The 18,878-nt window shown below is 37.0% G+C and overlaps 1 protein-coding gene across 6 annotated transcripts in view; it reads left to right on the top strand.

The window, feature by feature from the left end:
• Positions 1-18,878, top strand: part of LOC143340790 (uncharacterized) — a 509,578-nt gene that overhangs the window by 229,264 nt on the left and 261,436 nt on the right. For 2 of the 6 annotated variants that reach the window (XM_076763089.1, XM_076763090.1), the window contains exon 2: positions 9,528-9,600. The exons of the other annotated variants lie outside the window; for them this stretch is intronic. The gene's annotated coding sequence lies outside the window, so the exon portion shown is untranslated. The remainder of the gene's footprint in view (positions 1-9,527; positions 9,601-18,878) is intronic. 6 annotated transcript variants of the gene reach the window in all.

The raw sequence follows: 18,878 nt of genomic DNA, 5'->3' as shown, positions 1-18,878 counted from the left end.
ATATTTTCGGTGAGGAATTTTTTTCTCGAAACTGAGTAGGAATTCGATGATATATGTATTGATCAAAAATCATTGTAATTGACCCCTGTAACCAAAAATAATTTTTTTAGAACGATTTGAAATTTTTTAATTTTGTAAAAAAATTTGTCCACCTTCCTGAATTTTTTCCTCGAAAGTGCGTAGGATTTCAGGGGTGTGTTTATTCACCAAAAATGATTGTAATTGATCCCCGCGACCGAAAGTAATTTTTCTGTAAATGATTTGAAATTTTTTAATTTAATTTTTTAATAACTTTTTAGCGAAGCCTCAATGAACAAATTAATATTCTTAATTTTCGTCTTAAGAAACGATCCCTCGTTTCTAACAGGAACGTTTTGGTAAATTTGAATGATCCTTAAAAAAATTTCATATCGCATAGAATAATATCACATTGTAAATAATAATCTGTACAAAATATTTTATTCGTTTTAATATAATTTAGTGTAAGCTAACAATTTATCTACAGTAGAAAATTAATCTCCCGATACGTAATTCTTCATATTGCAACGGATATCGATATTTTAAATTCGATACGGTCAGTCGTTAATACATAGTGATACTTGAGAATTTCTCAGTCTCGAAATGTTAAATACATTCAAAGGCTGAAATTTTTACATATTTTGACATCTTCGTGAACAAAATTGAACTTTTCATTTTGGAAATCGTGTAAATCTTTTGTTATAATATTATTATTAAAAAAGAATCTTTCCTCTGTCCATTTCGGTGCAAATAATTTTACCTAATTCCTTTCTTTAATAGTTTTCTCTTTCTCCGATTTCTTAGCTGCGTCTAGCGTCGAATGGCTGAGTAAAGAGACTCTCGGAGCAGAGAAAGGGAGAAAATGGGGGTGGTTAAGGGGTTGACAGGAAGGAGTTACCTGATAGTTAGTACAAAGACTGTCATGTAAGATGCGCCGTCAAGTACCAGTCACTTCGTCCCTTTCTCACTCTTTCGCTCTTCATTTTGTTCTCCTCTATTTTCTCGGGGCTCCTTCTGTTCTGTTCTTCCTGGCTGGTAAATCCTTCGGGACGGTTAATTGTGAGCGACAGTCGCAACGAGTAACGGGAGAGGGATCAACGTCGCTTTCGGAAACTTCTCAAAAGCTCTGTCGACGTTCCACGCGTTATTAAAGAATTTGGCAATAAGGATCGTCGCCAAACATTTCGAACGATGGGGGTTAAAGAAACTTTATTGGTACATCTATAGACAGATTTATTCAATCTTGACGCAAGCAGAACAGAAATAAATTCAAATTCAATTTGCACGTTTCAATTCGAGTTCTCTTCTATATAAGAAAATGAAAATAAGAAAAGGAATATAATTTAAGAAATAACATTAAAATTAACATCTATAGGTAGACATATTTAATCTTGAACAAGCAGAAGAGAAATAAAGTTAAATTCAAATTCAATTTGCACGTTTCAATTCGAGTTCTCTTCTATATAAGAAAATGAAAATAAAAAAAGGAATATAATTTAAGAAATAACATTAAAATTAACACACGCGTATACTGTCTATTCTAAATAAAGTATAACAAGCACAGCGATCGTTATTAAATATTTTGCAGATATTTTTTAAGATCCAACTGACAGATTTCCAAAGATGTAATATATACGTATATATTGAAAGTTATTACTTTTTAAATTAGCAACACGACGTCGAGTAGCTTCCTATCCTTCAATGATATTATCTCTTTAAATAACTAGTTATTCGACACCCGATAACTACGTGACAGTAAGTTGTCATCATATGTTCACCTAGTGTGCTGTACGTACATGGCCATATTCAATCCTTAACCCAGTTATAAATTCTACGGAAGTAAATGGGCGTCGTATTTGCCTTTTATTTCTACATAGTAATCATTTTATCAATTGTTTAAGCTTCGTACAAGTCAGTTATACAACTGACACATCGATTCTGCAATTAAACAAAGACTGAAATAAATGAAAACTGACATTTCTCCAATACATTAAGTATCCATATGCTTGCTAGAATAAATAACAAATAACTAAAGATTAATTATCGTTTTATCAATTGGTAAAGTTCCATGTAAGTTTCCAGGTATATAACTGACACATCGATTCTGCAATTAAATGGAAACTGATATTTCTCCAATATATTAGATACTTAAATTAAATAACTTATAATTAAATAACGACTACATGTTTTCAATAACAGCATAATTACCATATTTCTGAAAATATTTTTTCCACTATCTCTGTTTCTAAAAGAATTATTACGTACTCGTCTCTGTTATTGAAATTCTAGTTTCCGTGGTAGAGCAAGCGACGCGTTTCTTTGTGCTATAGAAAGTAAAATGGTCTGATTGCTTCACCGGCGACCTAATGCATTAAACAAGCCCAGGGTAAACATAAGCAGACCGTCGAGTAGCAGGTGTTTTCTTCCGTACACGTCCGTGGAAAGAAACCTATTCGGCCTCGTTTCGTCGCGGAAGATCGACAACCATCCGCGCAGTTTCCCGCTATTTCCGGAATAGAGCGTCTACGGAGACTCGAAAGGGTCTCGTTGGCGAAGCCCTGCATCTGGTCCCTGGGCGAAGCGGGACGCAACCAGCCCGCCGAGTTTACTTTCCGTCTTCGCGGAACCTTCGGCGACTGTATTTACCAGCTCTCGTAGGTACTTAATTTTGCTTTCGGAATTAATTCCCGACGAGGAGGACTCGGTGGGCGGGCGTAGGTGTTACCCGGAGGTAAGAGTTGCCGCGTCGGTAGCAGGGACGATGGTGTTGGTGGCACATTGAAATACCGGGCGATATACCGGGCGAGGCGAAGTCGGAGGAAACTTCCGTCGAGTATTTTCACGGGACTGTCTCTCACAATTAGAATACTCCGGAGAGAGTCGGCCTCGTAGTCGTAGACGCGGAGTAACGTGCAGATAGGTGCCTATTATAGGGGGGAGCCGTCGTCGATTTTCTGAAAATAGAGAGGGAGAAAGGGGGAGGACCAGAGAGGGACGGAACGATGATTTATCGTGCCTTGGGAACGAGCATTTCGGGGGAAATATCGTTCGCTCGAGGATGTTGGATTTAACGCGAAAACGGAGAACCCGCGGACAAATTTCAACGATTCGTCGGGGACAAAATTATTTCAAATCGCTAACGTGCCACGAGATGTTTCAGTACCACAAAATCAACCCTCGAGCGATGGATACGGGGTCCATTTTGACCCAAGTTTAAATTTCGTTATCTCGTATCCCAATAAAAAAATTCTTCCCAAATTTTTCTGCATTATTAAATCGAAACCATAATGATACATGTTTAGCTGTTTCGACAGTTCAAATTGAAATTATTATTTTCTTTCATAAAACGAACAAACTCCTGTTGCTGATTTTCAGAATTGACATTCTGAGTGACAAATAAAAACAACCCTTTACAAAGCTCCCATTTCATTAATTCTATTATTAAAAATTTGCAGAAAAATCCACGGTCTACTGATCACGTATGTATGTACGAACACATTTTGCAACGTTCACCAATATATTTAACGGCTGTTCCAAATCGTCCGTAACGTCAACGCGACGGTGTAACACCTATGTTATTCAAAAAGTGTTACCCAATTTCTGGGCGATCGCCTTTCCCGTCAGCGTAGCAGCCGTTGAGAGGGAAATGCAGCTCAGTTGCGATGGAATCGCGTGACGTGTAATTCGATGGTTCGGACGGACGGGTCTAGGAATAGTTGTTGGTTATCCGAGTGGTAAGCCCGGCTGGGTGTGTGTCTTTAGAAAAGCATTAGTGTCCGGAATTAATTGATCGCGGAAGGGAAGTGGATACCTACGCGAGCTTACATGTTCCTCTTTGGCTGTCTCTGTTCAGTTCACGGCGTTCTGGTTCTCTCCGTTTCGCTCCCTCGGCGGTTGGCTGGGCTGTGGGGGTGCAGGGTAATATCGGTACTAGCCTGTACCAGTCGATGAGCCACTCGCCGCCCACCCCTCTTCATGGCTCTTCTTGCATTGCCTCCTACACACGGCTAGGTACCTCGTTCCTCGTGACTTTTGCCCGCGTTTTTAATACCGGAGTACCTCTCGACACGTATCAACCCCGTTTTTCAGCAGCCACGGTGCTTCCGCCTGCGTTCATTTGATTCGTTGGAGGACCGTTTTCTTTTTGTCAATTTTTTTCTTTTTTCGCTTCCTTTTTTCGGACCATGCATTTCTTCGTTCCCGCGGACGCGTTTGTGGCTCGCATAAAATTCGACCGTCGTCAAAGTTTATTAATACGCCGCGCTTGTAGTCTGCGCCGTTTTTCTTCGACTCGGCGCGCACACATGTTTCAACATACGATGAACTGCGTTTCGTCTTAAAATTGCAGAGCTCGCAGAGAACGTTTCTAATTATTATATAAATTTGAAATATTCAGAAATTGCAAATTTTTGTTCATCGATGCCCGTTTTAGCAAATAATTCAATATACTAACAAAGTTCTATTTTATTCGTGTTAAACGTTTTCGAATATGTAAAATTGAGAAGAATTTTACGTAGTAAAATCAGGTACAGGGGACGCGAAGAATAAATAATTTTATTGACCGTAATTATTCTTAACCATTTTAGAGATTTTACTGTTCAGAAAGGATACTAAATAAAATTCTAAATATTTCTTTTCGATTAAGCATGATTAAAAAGAAAATATACATCAATGTTTAATTTTGCTATTAACCATTTTAGAGATTTTACTGATCAGGAAGGATACTAAATAAAATTCCAAAAATTTCTTTTCGATTAAGCATGATTAAAAAAAAAAACATACATCAATGTTTAATTTTGCTATCGTGGCCGAATATTTTTTAACGCGAGAAACCAAAGGTCGTTTCGTTGAAAATTCATTGAAATATCAGAATCACGAAAAAAAATTAAAATTCTACGATAAACATAAACCAAAGAAATAGTTCATTAATTTGAGATGGTATGAATCAACAAACTAGGAAGTAGATTGACGTCTGAATGTTTAAGTAGCTGTATCTTCTTTTTGGCGAAGTCTGTTCCCCATTGTCTTCTTTTCTGGTGGGGCGTCGTCGTTGGGAATCTCGACGCCAGAGGCAAAGAGACGCGTAATGGTTAGAAACGTTTGTTTGAGGAGGCCGAGGGCCGACGGTTATTAAGCTCAGGCCACAGACCACATCAGAGCCAACCCAGAAAGGGCCCTTGGCATATTCACCTAACCTGTAACCCTTTCTCTACCGACGCGGCTCGTCCGCGTATCTATCATAATTTACGATCCTTCGCGAGCGTTCTGGTCTCTGATGATCAATCCTTCACGGATTTCATTCGACCGTACGCTTGACGCAAAGTTTTAATACGGAATGCATATTTCATTGTCCGCGGCTGCCCACTCGATGCAGTTTCCCGGGCGGTTCAGGTTATTAGCACGCATTTCCGTGTCCGCGTCATTTTGGCTGCATAGACAATTGGATTAAGAACTTGCAATTAACTTGACTGTGAGTAATCGCGATTCTATAATTTGAAATTACTTTCGGTCGATGCGGAGCATTCTGAGCAATTTGATCTGTTTAAGTGCGACAAGCAAATTCTGGGTAAATTGGATACTAAGATTGAAAAAAAAACATGAAAAAATTGATAATCAAACTTCGAAGCGTTGCCATTTTTTTCTTTTATTTTGCTACCAACTATAATCAAACTCAGACTAAATAAGAATCATTTACGTTTTTTCATTTCAAACAAACAGAATGACCAGAATCGTGGACACCGTAAGACGACGTTTTTTCAAAAGCGACTACGAGAGTATTCAATGTCATGAATTTTAACTTTTTCTCGTCCAATAAAATTTTAAAATGTCACCGTAACATCTATAAACGAACCTTGTAAATTTGACTGAGAAAAATGTAACAGTCTATTCGCAAAAAATTCTCCCACGAAAGTCTGAAAGAATCCGTGTTTTTATCCGTCGAATCCCGTTGATAATTTAATGTAATCGACGGAGAGGTTCACCCTCGAAATCCCAGCCGGAGGTTTCGATTTTCCAGCCGAGTATGCACACGACACGGCCAGGTCCGCGATACCAAAACATGCCCATCCAGCCACTTAGACGCAATCACGAAACCAATTGGAATCGGTAAATATCTGGCTGGTGCAAAGGGAAGGCTGCCCTGTGAGAGTTGGAGCGAGGTGGCCTCGGGTGTAAGCGGTTAGTCGGATCGAGTAGTCGACCTGATATCCGCCAGATATGTCCTTGAAGCATGCGAGGCGTGTAACGCGCCCAGGTTGGATAAAGGACGCCGGATACACCGCGCGCAGCCAGCTCGCACGCTTTTGCGTTAAACGCCCCCACGCGCTCCGCGTAATGGATATGCACCGGTTGATGTCTCTCTTTCTCTCTGTCTGGCGTGTTCTGGCGTTTAAACCTCGTTGCCGCGTCCCTGTTGCACCCCGCGAATGGCGTGCAGCCGCTCGATTTCGCCTCGTGCCCGTTCCTCTATCCACGGAAATCTGCCTTTAGGCGCGTTGCAGAACCAGCGCGTCCTGAGATCCGACGTGATAAGTGGTTAAACGGCAGTAAGTAAATGTTGTAACGTGCCCCCCCCTCCCGCCGCTTCAAAGACACCTCGTTACGCGCCGCGAGATGATAATGCATCGCGGAATACGCCGCGGATCGGCGGGGTATTATGAAATTAGGATTTCGGATGGAATTTTGCTGAGAAACCCCGCACTGTTGCTGGACATTAAGGAAATTAGGGCAAAGTGGGACGGAAAACGTTCTGGAAGAACAGAAACCATAAAAAAAAATCACCCAGAAAATGGAAAAATTGCTATTTACGATGTGGATAATAATTTTAGTTTGCTTTTGTATTTTTTTAATCCTCTTATGTTCTTGCAATTCATTTTCTAAAATGTACACGAGAGTTAATACTTACTAAACATAGCTTACCATGCATTTACCACTTAAAGAATAGTCGGAACAAATGCAGAAATAAATGTTAAAAAATGTTGAAAAATATAATAACACATACAGATGTTTAAAAACCAGTCATTTGTGATTATGGATAATGAAATGATTTTTATAGTATTGCTCGGGGGTTAATATTTACTAAAAATAGCTTCCCATATATTTGTCACTCAAAGTATAATCGGAACAAATGCAGAAATAAATCTAAAAAAATGTTGAAAAATATAATAACACACATACGTTTAAAAAACAGCTATTCGTGATTATGGATAATAAAACGAATTTGGAGGAGACAGTTGTAACCATTTGATAGCTATATGAATTGCTATTTTTGTAACATTGTGCGGATAATATTTTAATTTCCTTAAGTGCTAGCGAATAGTGTCGCTGAAAGTTTCATGAGACGAGCGAAAATGTTATTCTTATTCCGTGACCCACAAATGCAGGTAGTTTTCGTCTTTGTTTATTTTCAGCCCCTCTATTCCATTACTGTAACCTTCTAATAGACACAAATATTTTCCGAGTCGGTTTTCCTACGACCTCAGTCAACGTCGTGGCCGCAATCAGTCGATATCGTGTTCGTGTTTATTTCACTGCTCGACGGACAGTGACGTGAACTTTCGTGTCTCGATGTGTCTTGCGACGAGTGTGTCACCTCGAACGTGTCGCGTTCCAACAGTGTGTGCTTTATACTTGGATATATATAAGTTGATTTAAAATTACGGAGAAGATAATTTTCTTCGTGGAAGTTCTCTACATTTTTTGGTAATGAATTTTACATATTTCGTACTCGTTTCTTCTTTAATAATTTAGATCAATATATTCAGCATGTAGGGGATGTGAACAAGAAAGAAAATTTAAGTGTTGGAAGATGTAGATTTTGCAGTTTAGTGGTTTGTTATGAATTGTTTATTTCGTCGTTAAAACAAGGATCGATCGAGGATATTCGACAAAATACTATATTCGGCGGTATTTATTTGGAATGTAATGCATTTAACAGATCTGGATTATATCTTGTCACAAATAAAACGTACTATAATACATACAACCAGCAAATTATGTTCTATTTTCCGTTTTACCTTTTTATTAGCTTGACAAGATGTAGTCTCTGTCTATAAGTATGACGTAACATTTTCTGAAACACTCCAATACCGTGAAATACACAACAATTTCTGCATTCTTTCGTGCAGTGTTACTCGTCTGCTGCATATCGTGTGCACGCCACAGTCAAAGGGGTCAAGGGTTGAAAGTTTCAATCCAAAGAAGAAGAAGTTTTTTCCTATATGCACAGTGACTTCTACCATTCTATTACCTTGTTAATTCTCTATAAAACTCAATTTCTATAATGATCTCCGAATTTTCTTGAACGCCTGATACAACAAAATGAAATAAGAATTTTTTTCCTATACATATACACAGTGACTTCTACCATTCTATTACCTTGTTAATTCTCTACAAGACTCAATTTCCATAACGATCTCTGAATTTTCTTGAACGCCAGATATAACAAAATTATAAATAGTTAATTTTAAACCTGACCCAATAGAGACGTTGAGTAAGTAAGGGAGTAAACGAATAAAATATAGAATAGTTAACTTAAAATTCAAGAACAATTATGTAGGTACGTTTCAAAGTTTGTTCTCGATGGAATTGTATTTACATGGTGCTCTGGCCAGTGACAACGTCCGATTGTAAATCACATCGTCGGATGGAGCTATGCGTTACCCCTCTCTCTAGCTGAGCGAACGAACTCCGGGACGAGAACGATATTGTTAACAAGTCGCTTCCCTTTAAATTATGCCCGCCGGCTAATAACAGGGAGACACATGACATTCGTGCATGGCAATAATTAATTTTCGCAATTATGCCCGCCTTCGTTCCTTCCTCCTCCACGTTACACACTCCTCCCCTGTCGCCCGCGTTTCAATCCTTCAGCAGCCACTCCTACTCGCCAGCGAACACAGACTTAAGTTCCCGAAAGATAAATCCAATTAATTTATCGATATTTTGGACATCGCTGATAATTAGACTGTGAACGTTTATGCATGTATGGGAAATTTTAATTTTCAAAAAGCTACAGAATACACATTATTATATTTAGGGGTTGAGACGATCCTTTACGAAGTTCCCGTAATTCTATTAATAAAAACATGAATTTCCATAAAGATTTGTAGTCTAATAATTAGATCCTGGAGAGGAATTTTTTAAATATCCATCGATCTCTCGTTACTTCGAGGTTCTTTTGAGGAAAAATATTTTAAATAAAATTTCCAGCCAGTGGGGATATTTGAAATTTCATTTGAAACATGAACAGAAGCATACGAAAAATTGTACAGGTTAAATTTAATCATGTAGAATGTTTTGTTTGTTTTTGGCGATAGCGAAAAATGTTTTTCGAAGTAGGAGGAATATTATAGTGGACGTGAAATGAATAATGAATGTATTTTCGGAGGTAGAGGAGTGAAAAAGTATTAATAAATGGCCAATTTCCAAAATTAGCTTTTAGTAATAGATTTAAGTGAATCGTATCTGTATAATTTCTAATTCACCATGAAATGATTGTCTGTTTGCAGGTAAATTCCACGACCTCTCGATAGAGCCGCATTATAGTCGCTAATTGCACGAGCCCCGACTTTCTGCTGGCCGGTAAGTTGACGAATTTAGTTGAAACCATTCGTGGACGCTATTTGAACAGTTGTTTCAGCTTCTCGAACAATTACTATACTTTGAACAGCTTATGCATCGAGTGCTCACGACGACGTATCGCGATCGCGAAGAAAAATTAATAAATTCCATTCCGAAACAAAGTTTCCAAATAAAAATATACATTTATAGTTTCCTCGAGTTTAGCTTATTATTACGAACGTTTAACTATTCAATTTTAGGTCTTGTTAAATATAATTAGTAGACCTGAAACGATAATTTAATTTACAATACGTGGAATTGAATTAAAATAAACAAACTCTCACTGGAATAGTTAATAGTACACAAACGAAAGAAAAAGATCATAAATAAATGATAGCAAATGTTAGATAAAAGAAGTGTTGTGTTTACAATTGTTACGAATTCCAATGTAGAACTATAGCACCACAAATGAACTATAGCATAATTTTATTACATATACATATTTCATCCATATGAACTATATTTTTAACATATTCCAATGAAATTCGTAATAATTATGGACCCAATAATTCTTTTATTTATTTAACAATTTGGCATTTATTATTATAACCTCTTATGAAAGAGGTTTTGTTTTGTTTCATGCAAATATTTTTACATTACTTTACTTTACTTCAACAATTATTCCAGTAAAATCTCTTCTTGCCACGACGAATTCAATTTTATATATTTTAGATTAAAACACTGTTTCTGTTAATGATTAAATTTTATAATAGTAAACTATTCTTATGGAAGCTATATGTTTATACTTTTTATTTGGTTCTTGAATATGACAAGCATATTTCTTGCGTCGTCGTGACATGGCGTCGAGGCAGTTCGAAAAGGTTGCATAGTGATCCAGAATTTATTTGTAACACACTAAAAACAATTAACTGACTTCAATGAGAACCGAGTATGAATTGTCTAATTGTTCGTTCTTTCCTTTAATTATATTTCTTAAATAAAAATATACTTATTTCTACCGATAGCTTCATTTTTGTGTGAACAACTCGTAAAGTCGCAAGTTTTTCTTTCATAAATTAAGAAGTTTATTTTCATTTTTAGCAAAGAGGAAAATTATATTTTGTCTAATTATCGAATTTAGAAGTACGATCGAGTTTCTCAAGTAATTACAAAATATATACATATTTCCTTATATTAACACTAAACCTACCGGCACTTCATGTATACCCATTCCTACCATGATCGGTCAAATGACCAGTCTTTCTGTCTCTCTTTTACGAGGCAACGTACTTATAATTAGTGTATTATATGTACAGAAACTTGTGTTTTGATGTTTATTCGTAAGATATCCTTCTCATTTATATTAAAAAAATTTTTAATTTTCATCGAATAGAAGATAAAATACCCTTGAAAACGAATTTCGTTTCAAGTCGATACCGTAGTTAGTTCTAGAGAAAACACTTATTTAAGAAAAAGTACTGGCTAGTAATTACGCAAACATCTTGTATTTCAATTTAAATTAATTTTCAATTAAATAAACAATTTATAATCTAGTTTTATCGTACACTAGTCATACGATCAGTAGGAATTGCTGAAACTTCTTTGGGTATGTAGCGTCAAAGTAAATGTGAAAATAAACATAGAGAACAGCAAAAATTATAGTAGCTAGTATTGTCATTAGATAGAGGATGAAATGCCCTTTAAAACGAGCGTTTGTGAGAGTCGATAGCTTTATTAGTTCCGGAGATATAGCGATTTCAGTTTCAAGTCGATGCGGTGGCTAGTTCCGGAGATAGAAGCGTCCGAAGCATTTGTTTGTTTCATTGAGTTGAATGAACACGCGCGCGTGAAAATAGTAAACAGTGCGTAGTAAATTCTTAGAAATACTATGACTTCCTAGTCACGTGACTGTCTCGACTCACGCGCGACAAGGAGGTCCAGCGCGACGCGTCAGACGGAGACAGAGATAGTCAAATTAAGAAAAATACCCCTTCACATAAATTACGATATCTCGAAAACGAAAAGTCGGATCGCCGAAAACCAAAAACCATCTTAAAGGAGAGGCCTTGCCGCTGCTAACAGTGGCTTAATAATAGATAAAACACTAGTAGTTTCGGAACTGCACGTAATTAAAGTTTTAGTATTTTTAATGCGCGCTAATAGCCTTTTCTAAGGCGGAGAGCGGAATTTAAAAAATTACCTTTTACATAAATTACGATATCTCGAAAACGGAAAGTCGGATCGACAAAAACCAAAAACCATTTTAAAGGAGAAGCTTTGCCGCTGCCAACAGTGACTCAATTATTAAAAAAACACTAGTAGTTTCGGAACTGCACGCGTCTAAAGTTTAACTATTTTTAATATGCGTTGATAGACTGTTCTAGGACAGTGGAAACTAAAAATTCTCTCCTTTCGTCTTTGCTATACATAGAGTTTCTATTTACATTGGAAATTAACCAGAATTTGGTACCAAATTTTGTCCAGTTTTTTACAAAAAACCATAAATCATTCAACCGGTCAGATGAACGGTCGTGGTAGACAAGACAGACTGCATATTTTTCTCAGAAAACACAATAAGAATGGAAGTGGATATTGTAAAATTCATTGTACGTATGCTATAAGAAAAGTCGTAAAGTTAAATGCTAAAATAATATTGTGTGTTGGAAATTCTCAACGAAATTTTAAAAACAGTCATTTGACCGGTCGCGGTAGGTTTAGTGTTAAATAAATAGGTTAACACCTTTTTCATTGATGTTCGCGAGAACTTTAAAGACGATATTACGTTGTTCCATACTGTAAAATGATTAAAGTTCCATTTTTATTAATTCTCCGGAATACACCCATAATTACATTATTACTGGTCCGTTAAAAATGTTTCTTGTCTATCATAAAATGATTTATAAAGAGCTTCGAGATGAGTATACAAAATTTTTGCTAATTGTTCTTTCCTAAAATTTTCTAGCTGACTTATAGTTTCTTTTTATAAAGAAACCTATTTGTTCTTTTACACTTATCATTCAATGGATTCGACAAGCAGCATAATACCACATTTCTTTTTATTTAAATAAAAAAGAAAACCTTAGGAAGGATTCTTAGTTGCAAGAATTTCACATGTTACGAACAAGAAATAGACAAAAATGTAAAGCTCTCCTTAAACCATGTTATGCTAGACAAAAACATTTTGAAGGGACCACTGGTAACAGAAAAAACTCAACTGGACAAGTTACGTGGTTCACCCCATTTTAATATTATTTTTTTCATATACGCGTGAAACTAGTACCACTGAAATCGGTCGATTATCGTTGCCTCGTCACGAATGAATTCTGGCCCACTGTACAGCGGTCGCGAGATGGCGAGGGGGTGGTCAGGTGGTGGGTGAGGGGGAGAGAGGTCGATGGTGGGAGTAAATTAGTAATTAGAAATCTGATACAGGTAAGGTAAGTCGGTGTTGTTTCGGCATTGCGTGGCTGTGCGCGTCGCGTGGACTTCTGCGACAGGCACGGCCTCGCGTGACCCGACGCCTCCGTTAGGGCGGCTCGGGGGTAGCCTTGGGCAAAGAGCAAGGAGAGAGAGAAGGATGGTGGGTGGTCGGGAGAGAGACGGTGAAACCGCCCTGGAAAACGTAAGGGATGACAATTATGCCCTACAGGTAATTGCCAGGTTGCAGCTAAACGGGGCAGCGGCGGCCCGAGTTGCCCCTACGAGCGAGCGCACCCTGCAACGCGAGCTTTCATCAGAAAATCATGGCTTTTAAAACGCGTCACGCTCCCCGCGGCCCTCTAATTTATCGCGATTTTCGCTATTCGCCGGCCAGATACGACCGCGACCGGGATCTTGCGAGATGAATGGGTTTCTATGCTCGCGACACTTGCGTGTATTTTTGTTTTTCATTTTCTTGGCCCCCCTTTCGATCTACTTTGCTTTTCTCCTTGTGTAGTTAATTATTTAAGTCTCTATTAAATTGTGACATCGACAGACTTGGGCAGATTTCACTTACGAGCAGCAAAACAGAAAATTATAATTTTTGTTTTGTTAAGGTTTTGTTGGAAACCTTAGTCTAGAATTTTAGGTATGATGTGACGTCTAATTTCAGTCTTTGTTGCATAGTGTCCTCGACAATATAAAATTATAACATTAAAATTCGTTTGCGTGTCAACTTTCGTTTCGTTTGTAAATTTATTCGTAAATTGGAATCTAGTATTTTATGTACGATGTGACGTCTAATTTCAGTCTTTGCTGGATAGTGTCCTCGACAGACTTGGGCGAAATTCATTTACAAGCAACAAAATATAAAATTATAAAATTGAAATTCGTTTATATATCAACTTTTGTTTCATTTGTAAATTCGTAAATTGGAATCTAGTATTTTGATGTGACGTCTAATAACCTTACAGAATACCATAAAAATCGTTTAGATTGAGAATTATTAAGTTTATAAGCACATAAATAACCAAAAAATAATTTTCTTTTTGTAGGATAGAGTAAAACTTATGCAATGGAAAGTTAAGCTCTTTAGATTTGTCGTTTGTTACAATGTTTGTATAATGTGGGAATATTTCTTAGCACGAAGCAATTTATTTTTTGAAACAGTAAGTTACTATGATTTATCGTTGTTTGATTAATTTCCCTGAGAGTTTATGACATACATACGCCAAAAAAGTCATAAATGTGTTATAACGTACTGGATTATAAAGGAGACTATTGCAGCCAAGAGCATTTACACTAATATTTTAAAATAATATATTCGAAATAAATTGGAGGTGAAAGCTATAAGGTCGAATAAATATGATGAAAGCGGCGTCAATTTTCAATTGCAGTGTTTATGCCTCTCGAGTGTCGACTTGGTCGTTTTTCATTGAGTGTTCACGGAACGAAGTTCCTCTATCATTTTCTAACGACGAATTTTCATCCATTAAAGTTATATGTAATCGATAAAATTGTTGCTTGAGTAGCTATAGGCTGGCAGAATGAAAAGTTCTATCCAAGGGAGCGTTTTCCAACCTTTTTTTTGCTTTTATGCCCCATCTAAGACAAATATTTTACTTTGAATGAAGCTACTTAAATAACTTTGTTAAATACTTGGTCAAAATTTTTTACGCGAATAAAAATCACCCTTAACTGGCCGTTCCTCCCAGAAAATTATTATTAATCGAACAATTATATTATGATGTTTCAAATTATTTTAGAAGTAATCTTAAATGATATAATTTACAAATACGAAAGTAAAGTTATAATCATAAACATTTAAGAAAAAAGGTGATAGCAAAGTAAAAAAGGGTAAAATAGAGTAATAATAGAAGTAGATTATATGAGAAATAACGAAACATGATACTCATCTAATTTTCATTGTTTATTAATAACGAGCAGAGCAAAATCCATGAAAAGGGTAAATTAGAAACTGGAATCATAACAAAACGAAAATACTGACAACAATCGTTAATGCACCGTGGTATCTTAAAAACAAAGATATACGCAACGATTTAAATATCCCAACGGTTATGGAAGGGATAAATTATAGTACACCCTAATCAATTTGCTATAAAAAACGCGCGAAAAATTGACATAAAGAAGATTAAAAATAAAGCATCCGTCAGACTTCGTAACTGAATAATAAAATACAACTATCTTATGATAACACCTCAATGGAGGCTGTCACCCACGTGCTATAAAACACACGTTAAAAGAATTTGTGCATTATAAACATCCTAAAGATTAAAACTTTACAAATTCTAAAATTTCCAGAATCATATGACTCGTAAAATATTATTTTAGAATTGTCCTAACCAATGTGGCGTACAATGCATCGATGCTGAAAACCAGATTAGGGGTTTTTAAATCCTGCTCGTTCGCAAAAACCATTATTTAGCGTCTCGATTACAGCGTAGGCTTCCAGGTCGGAAAGTAAAAATTAAAGCATGGGACCGCGAAGGGGTGGGAATTCGGTTTTACAAGGATGAGGGGGCGTTGGTCGCACGCGCGACGGTTTCGACCCTTCGGCGACAATCGTCCACGAAATTAGCCACAAATGTGTGTTATTTCGCCAGGCAGGTCGACGCGTGGTGACGTATACGGCCGGGCATCTATTATGAAAGCAGTCCCGGCAAAGGCTGCCGCCGTCCGACGCTGGTTCCGCACGCGCCTTTTCCCACGTGCTCGTGAGCCACGTACACCTCTCGGGGCATAGCCGGGTTGGTGCTTAGAACCGCTTAGGAAACTAGAATGAGAAGGGAGGAGGTAACCGTTTCTATACCGCTGTCACATTTGTCACGTTGCTGGCTCGCGACCTGTGCATCGCGAGAGGGCCACGTGGCGCGTAAAACGCCCCGCGATCAGTGTGTTCCGAACCTTGGCACGCTTTATTTACGTCGAACGTACGTGTCTGAACGTTTGTTTGCTCGGTAAACTCGTCAAACGGTAAACTTGTCATTCGTGCTTTGGGTATCATGTGCGAATTTTTGCTCGAGAACCGTCTTTCGGGAAATTTTTCGTCGAACGTGTGTTGTTTTTCGATAATAATTTTGTTCTGTGCGATCTGAACGGAGTACGAACGTAACGATACGGACCGGGACTGCTGATTTTCGCTGGTGAGTCTTGAAATTTTACACTGGTATTTGCTCTTGAAAAGATTAACATCTGACCATGTAATATAAAAACGTATCGAGTCGATGTCTTGAGTGGTTTGTGTGAAAATAGCTTGCATCACGTGGTATATGGAAGGATTAGTCATGACACGTAAGTCTGCGTTATTTGGCAAAAGGGAAAAGAAGACAGTTGGAAAGGCTATACAGAGTACATTTAAATTGATGGTTCAAACTTATAAACGTTTTACTTCCCTCGTAGTACGTGTTCGAACGTTTGTACGACGAGAAACGAAAAGTTCGCACCTGGGATAATTCGGTCGTGTGACTTCAGCCAGGTAGTTTGAAAAATGTGTGCGAACTTTTGTTTCAGAACTGTTTCCCCGCGATTTTTTGCGATACCTGTTATAGTTAGTAGCAGTTTTACGTAGCACTTTGAACGAATCGTTGTCATATAGTATTTCTATTCAATGGTTTGGATAGAGGCCATTAGATAATATTTCCGTTTAATGATTCGAAGGGTGTACGAACATGACCAAGAACTAATTTTTTTATTATTGTTTTGCGATCAGTTTTTATTACAAGAATGTGAAGGAAAATAATACGAACGATTGTATTATTTGGAAACTAGCCGATTAATTCCGCGAACTTTACGATCTACCTTTGCAATTCGTATTTCGTTAGAATCTACATTATTTGATCTACTAACTATAATCTTTCCGGGGTTTGACTTCAAATCGTATACCAAGTTTAAGTAATTATAAACTCTAAATGAATTTATATACTAATAAAACTTAACATATTTTATAACTTAATGATACATAGAATACAATTAGTATATAAACGTATTTACAAACCCTAAAGTTAGTCAAACTCAGTATGTAACTTAAAGTCACATCCCTGTAGGATTAGAGTTACCTTGTACTGCATGAAATTGCTGTTCTAAAAGTCAAAAAGTAAACGCTGTATTTAGGGAAAATGAAATTTAACTGAATCAAAATAAATATTATTGGCATCTCTCAATACATTCCGTCTATAAAAATTCCAGTTTTCCTTAGCTTAATCGGTAATAAGAAGAGGAACAGTATAGTCAAAATGTCTATCTTGTGCTCAAATTGATGATCCAAACGATGTAAAACTTTTGTTGAACATACATCCAGGAGATAACAGTTTCCAAGTTATAAGGCAAATTTTATATCATCGCTAAAAGTGCCTCCCATTTATTTTAGTGCGTAATTTCAATTCTTTCCTAAACATATTACCTCGTTTAAATTCCTACATATTCGAGAATGGTTGTTTTTATCTTATTCTTTGACAAGGAAAACTCGCAAAGCAATCGTTAACAAAGAGGGCACTTGAGGAAACTGCCTTATGTTCATGCCTTGTAATTTGTAAACCAGTGAATCGTAGATCAATCGTTACAAACATTCCTTTGCTTTCTTTCACAAGAGCACGTAAATTTTACATTTCTTCCTAGATTTCAACCGCATGCCTTTCTCGGTAATAGAATAAATGATTTATCGAAATTTCTAGTAACGCACTATTTTTCTTTCTTTATCCCGTGGTTATTTATTATTGATAATTCGCATTTGTTGTTTCATTAACAGGATTGCGTGGAACAGTAATTTCCCCCCATGTCTCATTAATATTTTATTTATCTGAAAAGCAAGTGATTTTAAAGTTTCGAAATCATTTTGAGATCGTGTAATATTTTCTCCTTTCCAAAACTGAGGTATTATTAATCGATGGACGTGAATGTTACTTGGATTTATATTCGCATAAAATCTTAATCTTAAATGAAAACTGATAGTTTACTATAGTTATGGAAACTTTGTATATAATCACAAAGCTTTAATATTTATATAACATTTGGACGTTTTTTGTAAACTTTTTTACTCTATACTATTACACAACACTTCGTACGAACACATCACTTGAAAATATTTTTTTCGAAATTGGTCTGGCTAATTCAACGTTTTAAATAATGTTTTGAAAATTTCTGTTATCGTACGTGTCTTCAAAATACGAACAAATTAATCGATTCAATAGTTCACTGGTGATGGTTGTCGAAATCGTGAGTAGAAAAATTTATATTCGTCCCGACTGAATTGAAACCGGTGGATGTAGCTGGTGGCCATAAATTTGAAAGGAAAATATAATTGTACGGGCTTTTATGCGCCTCGAAATGTTTCTTGTCGTGGCTCTGGTCTGCAGTCTCGTTTCGTGCACGCGCTGCCCAAAGTTGCACGAGTGGAACTGAAAAATGAGGAGGGGAAAAAAGAGTGGTTGAATGGTTCGTGTGATGTCGTGTCGTTCGAGTGGCGGTCGCATGCCAGCCAGAGAATTACCGTCGAGCAGCTAGAGTTACCAGTAGGAGAACACGTATAGTTGCTGACGTTCGCATGACGGATGTCGATTCAATAGCTCGATTTCACTCAGCTCGAAGTTTCGATGCCCCTCCGACGTCTGGGAGAAATTTCACACCAATCGATTGCGATTAACCTTTCCACAAGAATATAGGATCATAATCGACGTTGTTTCTTCTATAGCAGACCAGTAATGATCCGACCAGTCCTATAGTACACGTGCCAGTATCAATATCAATTTACAAGCACTATATCGGAAGCTTGAACTGGTATTAAAACAAGTTATTAAAAAGAACGTTGAATAGTGTTTGCATCGGGTTAATAAATACTATAGTATCACAGTCAGTGTTTAAAA

This window comes from Colletes latitarsis, chromosome 4, assembly GCF_051014445.1.
Source record: "Colletes latitarsis isolate SP2378_abdomen chromosome 4, iyColLati1, whole genome shotgun sequence".
Classification (NCBI taxonomy): domain Eukaryota; kingdom Metazoa; phylum Arthropoda; class Insecta; order Hymenoptera; family Colletidae; genus Colletes; species Colletes latitarsis.
The sequence above is the reverse complement of the archived record's forward strand: the minus strand, read 5'-3'. Positions and strand labels throughout refer to the sequence as shown.